The sequence below is a fragment of the Centruroides sculpturatus genome, unplaced genomic scaffold (assembly GCF_000671375.1).
Source record: "Centruroides sculpturatus isolate CEXI.00-Female unplaced genomic scaffold, Cexi_2.0 scaffold256, whole genome shotgun sequence".
NCBI classification, from domain to species: Eukaryota; Metazoa; Arthropoda; class Arachnida; order Scorpiones; family Buthidae; genus Centruroides; species Centruroides sculpturatus.
In genome coordinates this window covers 27,713-37,311 of record NW_019384583.1, presented here as the reverse complement: position 1 = coordinate 37,311, position 9,599 = coordinate 27,713, and the positions used below count along the sequence as shown (strand labels likewise).

The window sequence follows — 9,599 nt, the reverse complement described above, 5'->3', positions numbered from 1 at the left end:
CAAAATTATGGATAGATAGAAATTTGCCTATAGTTCTTAAACCGTACGTGTCATAATACGTAAAATCCACAATTATTTTTGAAAACATAACATAAGTTATATTGGATGAAAAAAACCTCTTACTGTCATTTTGCGACTATTACTGAATACCTTAAAATTATGTTAACATATGTTTTAATTAAAATAGTTGATATTAGTGGGATGGATGTGTCTGAAGGCAAGCAGTAAGATATTGATATTTGGTTGAAAATTGGTAAGTTTTAGTCACAAATCCCCATGGTTTTCCAAGTTCAATCTGTTCCTTTGTTTTGTCAAAATTGTGTTCGTTTGGCTAAAACCAGCTTCAACCATGTATGAAGTTGGGAATGCAAGTAAGAAAGGTTCGGCTTCTGCTCTGAGCTTGGGATATTTAGTGGNTTTCAAAAAATCCTTATGGCAGCTGCTATTTCATTGTGAATGTGTCTCTTTAATCCGATCAATTCCGTTCGGTAGACTATCATATACAGCTTTCAGGTTAGGTACTTCTTTTATTGGTTTGTCATATGCATTTCGGACTTATTTGTATTTTAAGTCCCTCGTCAGTTCAAAAGTACAAACTATTTAAAAAATTTATATACACTTACACTTACTAAAAATTTTTTTTTTTTTTATGTACAATCAGTGGGGTGATAATTTCTCGCGTGTAGATTATATTTACTGACATAAAACTATTAAAAATATTGTTACACTTATACGTTACCTCAGGTTCTGTTTTTTTAAAACACCCCGGTGTATAACTGGTAACGTTGGAAAGAGTTTAAACAATACAGCCATTTAAAAACACTTCACAATTAAAAATTGAAGTGTTTTTAAATTAAAAATTCACAATTTTGTTTCAAAATTCAACAAAATTCACAAATTCACAATTTCACAATTGTGTTTTCACAATTAAAAATTGAAGTGTTTTTAAATGGCTGTATTGTTTAAACTCTTTCCAACGTTACCAGTTATACACCGGGGTGTTTTAAAAAAAAACAGAACCTGAGGTAACGTATAAGTGTAACAATATTTTTAATAGTCTTATGTCAGTAAATATAATCTACACGCGAGAAATTGTCACCCCACTGATTGTACATAAAAAAAAAAAAAATTTTTAGTAAGTGTATATAAATTTTTTAAATAGTTTGTACTTTTGAACTGACGAGGGACTTAAAATACAAATAAGTCCGAAATGCATATGACAAACCAATAAAAGAAGTACCTAACCTGAAAGCTGTATATGATAGTCTACCGAACGGAATTGATCGGATTAAAGAGACACATTCACAATTCTTGTTTTTTGTTCATAAACATATCTATTTCCTTCTGTAAATTAAAAAAACGTTTTAAACATTTTCCACGGCTTAGCCATCTAACATTGGTAAAATATATGATATCACTATATTCAGAAGATAATTTGCTAAGGAATTCTTTGAATTGCTGATGCTGAAGAGCATGTGAATGAATGTAATTTACTATCTTTATAACTACATTCATAACGCAATTCATGGATAATACACGAGCACATAAATTTTGTTGGTGTATCAAACAGTGAGTGATAAATATATCATTTGTTTTAATGCCCCTGTGATCTAGCTTATCCAAAAGTAATTTTACAGCTTCCTTGTTTTTACCTATCAAAGCAGGTGCTCCATCTGTTGCTAATCTGGAAAGAGCCTCAAAATTTAAGCCATTTTTGACTAAACATTTATCGATTGCTTAGAAAGCATTATCTCCTCTAGTTTTGTCTTTTAAATGTAAAAGATTTAACATTTCTTCTGTTACCTCAAATGAATCATTCACATTGTGAATAAAAATTACAAATTGAGATGTGTCTGAGATATCTGTATTTTCATCAAATGTCAAAGAATATACTTTGAATTGGTTAATTTTATCCCGCAAAGTTATTACTATTTCAGCTGAAATGTCATCAATGCAACAAGATATAGTTTGATGTAAAAGACTGATACTTGAAATAACTTGCTTTTATCGGGCAAAACATCTTTTACGACTGCTTCCATAAATCTTTAATCAGTTTACCATCAGAAAATGGTTTTATTTTCTTTGCAATCAACATGGCAATAGAGAATAGTGTTGAGGGTCAGACCAAATAAAATAAAATTAAACAACAAATTTAGAATTTCAGAACATTTATTTAAACAAAGAAATGCTCCATTTTTCCCTTTTTTGAAATTTTTTGAAGGAGGGTGTTCCCATTTCCTTTCCCTGGAGCCATTTCCTATCTCTCAGGAACACGAAAATGAATCACGGGGAACTTATAAAAAAATCAGCAATTGGCAAACACCGATAACGTCACGTGCGATATAAAAGAGGGGTGACGACAGAAGAGGGGGCTGTCATCACCTTCCGTGAATGCTGTCCAAAGAAACAGACGTCCACCTCGGGCACGTCCATCAGTAATCACCAACCTAGAGGTATGACAGCAAATATTGTAAACTCTCTCTCGGCGCGTTTCCCTCCACTTCCGCGTGTACACTTGAGATAATTTCAATGTAGATAGATTATCTAAGTTATGTCCAATAAATTCTTGTTTTGTTGTTAAATAGTGTTTTTAATTCATATGTCTTACCGACAACCTCTCTCATCTCCTCCACTCGACCTGACAAAAGAATCCTGACTTTTCGGGATAGAAAAGCATAGACATACCATCCACTGAGCAGTGGGCAGTTTTCACCAATTGTTGCTGATCAAAAGGAGATATGACTTCGTCCTACCTCAGAGGCTACCCGCAGTAGCTTACTTTGACAATGGTAGATGGTTGTTGTAAAAATGAACTAAATGTTATTTCTTGGGCTTTCAGATGTGATTTAAGTGTGGTTAACTTAAAACATTTTATTTCTTTACTATAATTTACATATTCAATGTGTTTTGTCTCATGATGCCTTTTAACATTATATTTCATAAATACAGTGATCGTCTCTCTGCAAATTAAACACGTTAATTTTGAGTTCTGAATTGTGAAAAAATAGTCTTTTTCCCAGCGATCATTGAATATCCTGTTTTTATCAACAACTTTTCTTTTCTTTGAATTCATCCTATGGGTTAAACTTTGCAATAATCTTAACAACATTAAAATAATGAAATGGACTGAGTTGATAACACATGTCTGTTTAATGTAGGCTAATCGGTCGGGTCAATTTGTTTTGAGGGGATACAGGTACTAGTTGAGATGTTTTTTGCCAGGCCGGCACCAACATCTGGGACAAAGTTTCACAAGTACCAAATATAGAACTGGTGTTTGTAGTCACATTTGCACATTATAACAATGACATGTGCAAATTTTCATTTTATTTAATTTTTTTAGTATACACAACGAGAAACAAAAGTTTTAATAGATATATAAAATCGCTTAGTAGGCCACACAATTTAACATGACAGGACACGTGTTGGCCAGGCCTCTTCTAAATCAATCATATTAGAACTCTGGAAGCTTTAGAAATATACAAGGCTGGCCTGATGGTAAGTGCAACAATTTAAAGGACAGTAGTACTGTATCATATGCCTGGAAATACTTGTATGAAAAACCTGGCAGTGCTGACACAAATTGACTTTTATTATTTGTTTTTAGGCTTGTTCCGAAAATAATTTGTGCATATATGTTGTCTTATGTATATTTTGAATTCATGCACTTATAATTTTTGTAAGAGTTATGTATTCCAAATTGTTTAAAAATATATTTTAAAACTTTCAGTTCTACACATTCCAATTTTGGAATTCCATTGGTTTATAAACCTGAAATAGATCTTGGTTAAGGTCGAAAGTGTTTGTTTGATTTCATTAAACATTTTATTTGGGTTACTGGATTTTAAAAGGTTTTTTGGTGTTTGTCAGTACTTCCAGTAAGTGAGTAAGAAGATATCTTTAATTTATCATCATTTCAAATTTTAATTTTGCACGTTTATATTTTTAATATTCAAAATTTAATTGGAAGAAGTCATTCATATAAAACAAAAATTTATTTATTATACTTTCACTGTTTGAATATGTTTATGAAACTTACAATTCTGAGAAATCTAAAAATTTACATCTACCATGTTTTTCAATGTTCTGAAGTATACATTTATATTTAAGTAAGAATGGTGAATTTATATCAGAGAAGATGGATGTTTGTTACTTTTTCCAGTTTATATCCTGTATGTTGTGTGGAATTTTCAACAATTACATAAAATATTAGTTTGTAAATTTTTAATACAATACTATAGTTGTTATTATTTGTCATCCTTGGAAAAAATAATTTCATAAATTAATAAAATTTGTTTTATAAGTATAATTAATATTATCATTGAATAAAAAGAACAAAGCTACTAATGCCTGAACAACTAAGTCCAAAAATTTTTATAATCCAGAATATCTGCTGTCATGGTATCAGATTAAAATATTCTATATGTAATTTTCAAAATTTTTGTTACTGAGTTGACCATCAACAAATTATCACATATATTGTTGTTAAATTCAGTTGTTTCATTGAGTGTGACTGAATTGTGAATAAACTATATTCAGTTGTTTCAAACTGATTTTAATATCAAAGTATCTCGATACTCTGGAATGTTACTGTTCAAATTGTGTTACTAACTTTGTGCTTCTGTATCACCTACTGAAAGGAACCATCAGAATATACAGTTTGAAATGCATATAAAGATAGTATAAGTAAATCTCTTTGATGATTAAAAAAAAACTGATGAGAAGCTCAGTGTGATTATTTTCTTAGAAGTACCCTTCATTTTTGAAGGTTGTAAAATTACATATTTTTAAACTGATTTTAACTATCCTTACAAAAAAATCCAGCAATGAGTTGCTTAGCTTTCCTGGCAATATTTGGTGGTGCTAATTTGTTGTCATATTTTATTAAAAAACATTTCATATTTTTAACTATTACAAAATGGCAAAAAGCTTAATTTTGAGGGTAGGGATGGATTTTATAAAAAATTGGAAATGCTAATAACGAGTAAAATCGTCATTAAGTCTGACCCTACTAGAGATACACGACTCCCTTTATCTCCCCACCCTCTTTACTCTTAATCACCAAAATTTTAATAGCATTAATTTCCTAATACACAAACCTTCTACAGAATTTCAGCATTATTTGACAAAAAGCACAGGCGTTATTAAGCTTCAAAGAAGGTGAACAAAATTGTGCCTTTCGCCCACCCACTAACATATCTATACATACAAAAAAATCCTCAAATGTTTTTTACACTTCTTGATGTTTGAAGGCCCCAAGTCCAAAAGTGCAAAAATCTTGTGGGGGTCATTTTTCAGCTCACCATACTGTTCCTCTGTTATATATAACAGCCTGAAAGTAGAAATATAATTAATTGAATTTTGGATAACTTGTATATCTAGTAATATTTAATTACCAGGTGTAGATCTATTAATGTAATAAAGCATAAAATTAAATTATGAATGCATATAATAATTATAAGTTTATTTAAATATTTGTAAAAAGTATGCAAAATAGCTGATACCTAAAATGATAAATCATCAGTGATACCTAAAATGATAAAGCACTACTATTAATAAAAATTTATTTTAATTCTAGAAATAAATTTTATCTTAATTTTTCAGATTTAAAGCAGTGGCACTTGTCGGAAATACTGTTTTGGCTGAAGCCTGGGATAAAACAAAAAAAGATGCAAAAAAGCATGCTGCTGAATTAGCTTTGAAGAAACTTGATGGACGAGATGAAACGAATAAAAACAATTCGGTAAGAAAATTTGTGGATTATAATTTCTAGACTGTATTCTTTGAATCTTTTTTTTAAATAAAAGAAATACTTCAGAATTATATTTAAGAGATTATTTTAGGGAACATGAAGTATTTTAACTTCTTAAATTTTTATTTAAGAAGAATATTAATTATGTTAAAGAATATTAGATAAAGAATTAAATTATAATTTATGAAAGAATTTATTTACTGTTCATTTTTTAGTCATACTTTTTTATTAGTACTTTAATCATATTTAAATTACTGTATTTGGGAAAATTTCTCTAACATCGGATTTTGAACTTCTTGTAATAGGATAATTGTTGCACCCAATAAGTTATTAGTTGAGAATGATTGTTTTATTAAATGAGTTTTGAAAAGATGAAAATTGTATTGTTTACAAAAGATATAACAATATAAATACTTTATATACATTACATATTTATTTATTGATATACAACTATTTGTACATTATAACATCTTAATTTATAGAGTGGGTGGAAAGCAACTAGGCATTGAGAAATTGCTATAATTTCTATATTTAAAGTGCAAGGATGATGATAAACTAAATGTTTGCCATAATAAATTTGGTTATATATTTTGCTACTATTAATAATAATATAATAATAATAAATTTATTGTATTTAAGATTTAACTTGTTACAAGGGGGAATAGGAGAATTTTATCTTTGTTAAATCAGTTACAATTTTTACAAATTACAAGTTACAACTATAATTGAATTACAATCACTCAAACACAAACATTTTAACAAAAACTATATAAATATTACCTATGAGGGCTGTTCGGAAAGTTTGCGGCCTCAAATAGAACAACAAACAAAATAATGTTAAAACTTTTTTTATTTTTCAATGTAGTCTCCTCTGTTAGCAATGCACTTATTCCAGCGATGTTCTAGCTTTTTTATGCCATTACAATAGGTCGATTTGTGAAGGTGTGCAAAATACTCGTTTACTTCAGAGATGACTTTGTCATTTGAGTGGAATCTCTTTCCAACCAAGAATTATTTTAAATTTGGAAAAAGGTGGAAGTCACTGGGGGCCAAATCAGGTGAGTATGGTGAATGTGGAACTAATTGGAAGCTAAGTTCGTTTATTTTTTGTTCAGTGATTCTGGCATTATCGTGGTGAAACAGAACCTTCTTCTTCAAGTGTGGCCTCTTCATTTCTTTCTTCAGTTTTTCCAAAAGTATACAGTAATAGACAGCATTGATGGTCTTTCCTCTTTCTAGGTAGTCAATAAAGATGATTCCTTTAGCATTCCCAAAAAACCGAGGCCATCACTTTCCCCGCTGATGGAACTGTTTTTGCCTTCTTTGGTGGTGGCGAACTGGGGTGTTCCATTGCTTCGACTGTTCTTTTGTTTCAGGAGTGTAGTAATGGATCCACGTTTTGTCAGTAGTCACAAACTGATGCAAGAAATCCCGTGGGTTTTTCTTGTAGAAGTCCAAACACTTTTTTGACATCAAAGTGCGAACACGTCTTTGCTCAGTGGTCAGCAGATGCGGCACCCAACTTGCTGAGACCGTCGTCATACCCAAATCTTCGGTTAGATGTGGTGCACTCGGTCGACAGAGATGCCTGTTGTCTCAGCTATCTCACACGTTTTCAAACGGCGATATGCTAACACCAAATCATAAACTTTGTCGATATTTTTTTCAGTGACAGCAGTTGATGGCTGTCCGCTGCGAGGGTCATGTTTCACACTCTCTCTGCCAGATTTAAAAAGGGCTGTCCATTTTTTCACAGTGGTTTACGAAGGAGCAGACTCTCCCAAAACTTCATCCATGTCAGCTTTGATTTGAGATGCGGTCAACCCTTTTTTCGTCAGGTATTTTATGACTGCACGAGTCTCCGTCTTCTCCATTTTTGACAAAGCACATGCACATTGACTATCTGCTAAGCTGTCGTGGCAAAACTTTACAACAAATCAAGCGGAAATTGGTATCGTATCTTTAGCAAGGATGGCTGAATTATTCCCGCCAAAAATTAAATTGATCGCAGCGCCGCATATAGGCAAGGCCGCAAACTTTTTGAACAGCCCTCGTATAAATAATAATTAATACTTTCTATAAATTTTTACCTTTTAGTACTATTTAATTCTTTAGGGACAATTTTAAAGAAATTATCTAAATAGTACAATTGAAATTTTGACAAGCTATTTGTAAGGCTTGCTGACTGTATGTAATTGTTGGGACAAGTTAGAGGTTGTGACACTTGTGTGTGGACAAGAAATGCTACAGAGACATGATTATCATGCTTTTTACTGTTTAATTAATTATTAAAGGTTTTCTTACAAAAGTTTCTAATTCTCTGTTGACACAATTCTCAAGGAGAGAGTCCAGTAAAGTCCCTAAGGTTCCATAGGATGTCTTCCTCAGTCTCTGTTGACGTCTGCAAGATCAACGGATGTAAATAAGATAAATTGTATAATGTTGTCTGCTGTGTTTTGCTAGAGGGAATGAGAAATGACACATCTATTAGGCATTATAGAACAAACTATAAGAAATTTAAAATATGATAAGAATTTTTTGTTTTGATTGCCAGATAAGAACATTTTCTTAGTAAATATATTTTGTTTCCTCAGCATGATCAAGTGCAATTGATAAGACACAAGGCAGTTTTTTACATTCTTTATTTATTCATTGGTTGATACACACCTTGTGTCTAATCAGTTGTACTTCATCGTGCTAAGGAAACAAAGTAAATAGGAAGACACTGTTTCAAATTTAATAAGTAAATATACTACCAAAGTGGCTAATTTGTATCTGGAATATGAATGGCAAATGAATTTGGTGTCATAAAAGGAAACGTTAATTGAAAAAATATTGAAAAACATTAAAAAATAAAAATATATATTTATATTACCTGAACACACTCCAACAACTTTAAAACAAAGCAAAATATTTAATAACTATAATGTTTTTGATCTTATTCAAGTAGAATGTACAATGGAATGCTATACATCATTTAAAAATGCCGATGTTCTAGAACACCCATTTTAAATTTTGTGATAGGACTATTAACCAATCATAAAAAGAACGGACAACTACAAACTAATTTAAAAATAATAACTCAAAAAATAAGAAGAAAAATAACATAATACAGTAAAATCAATACTTAAACCTAAATATATATAACTACAATAAATATAAAAATATAGAAAATAAAAGACACATTAGTTTTATTTCCTGAAGTATTTTGTAGGTTGCATGTATGAAAGTATAATTATTTCACACACCCACTATGAGATAATTTGCATTGATAGCTTTTGCCAAATATTAAATATTAGCATCCCCTGTTGCGGCCTTGCCCACTCTTATATACATATAGACTAGGGGTCCCCAAACTTTTTATCCAGTCGACCTCTTTATAGAATATTTGCCTTTTTATCGACCCCCAGATTAAATATTTAACAAAAACATTAAATCATTTTTGTATTTCTGATGTTAAGCGATAAGGAGACCTGCATAACAACCCAACAAAAGAATTTATAGTTCTCATATCTTATAAAATCCACCCAATAACATTAACTGAAAAAAGTGATATTTTCCACTGATTTATAATCTTAAAAAATAATAGCAAAATTATGGATAGATAGAAATTTGCCTATAGTTCTTAAACCGTACGTGTCATAATACGTAAAATCCACAATTATTTTTGAAAACATAACATAAGTTATATTGGATGAAAAAAACCTCTTACTGTCATTTTGCGACTATTACTGAATACCTTAAAATTATGTTAACATATGTTTTAATTAAAATAGTTGATATTAGTGGGATGGATGTGTCTGAAGACAAGCAGCAAGATATTGATATTCGGTTGAAAATTGGTAAG

The 9,599-nt window shown here is 30.7% G+C and overlaps 1 long non-coding RNA gene across 1 annotated transcript in view; it reads left to right on the top strand.

Moving 5' to 3' along the window:
* Positions 1–3,694: 3,694 nt before the first annotated feature.
* LOC111624511 overlaps positions 3,695–9,599 on the top strand; it is a 23,987-nt gene continuing 18,082 nt past the window's right edge. Inside the window, exons 1-2 of the long non-coding RNA XR_002756583.1 lie at positions 3,695–3,878; positions 5,605–5,743. This is a non-coding gene — a long non-coding RNA (uncharacterized LOC111624511). The remainder of the gene's footprint in view (positions 3,879–5,604; positions 5,744–9,599) is intronic.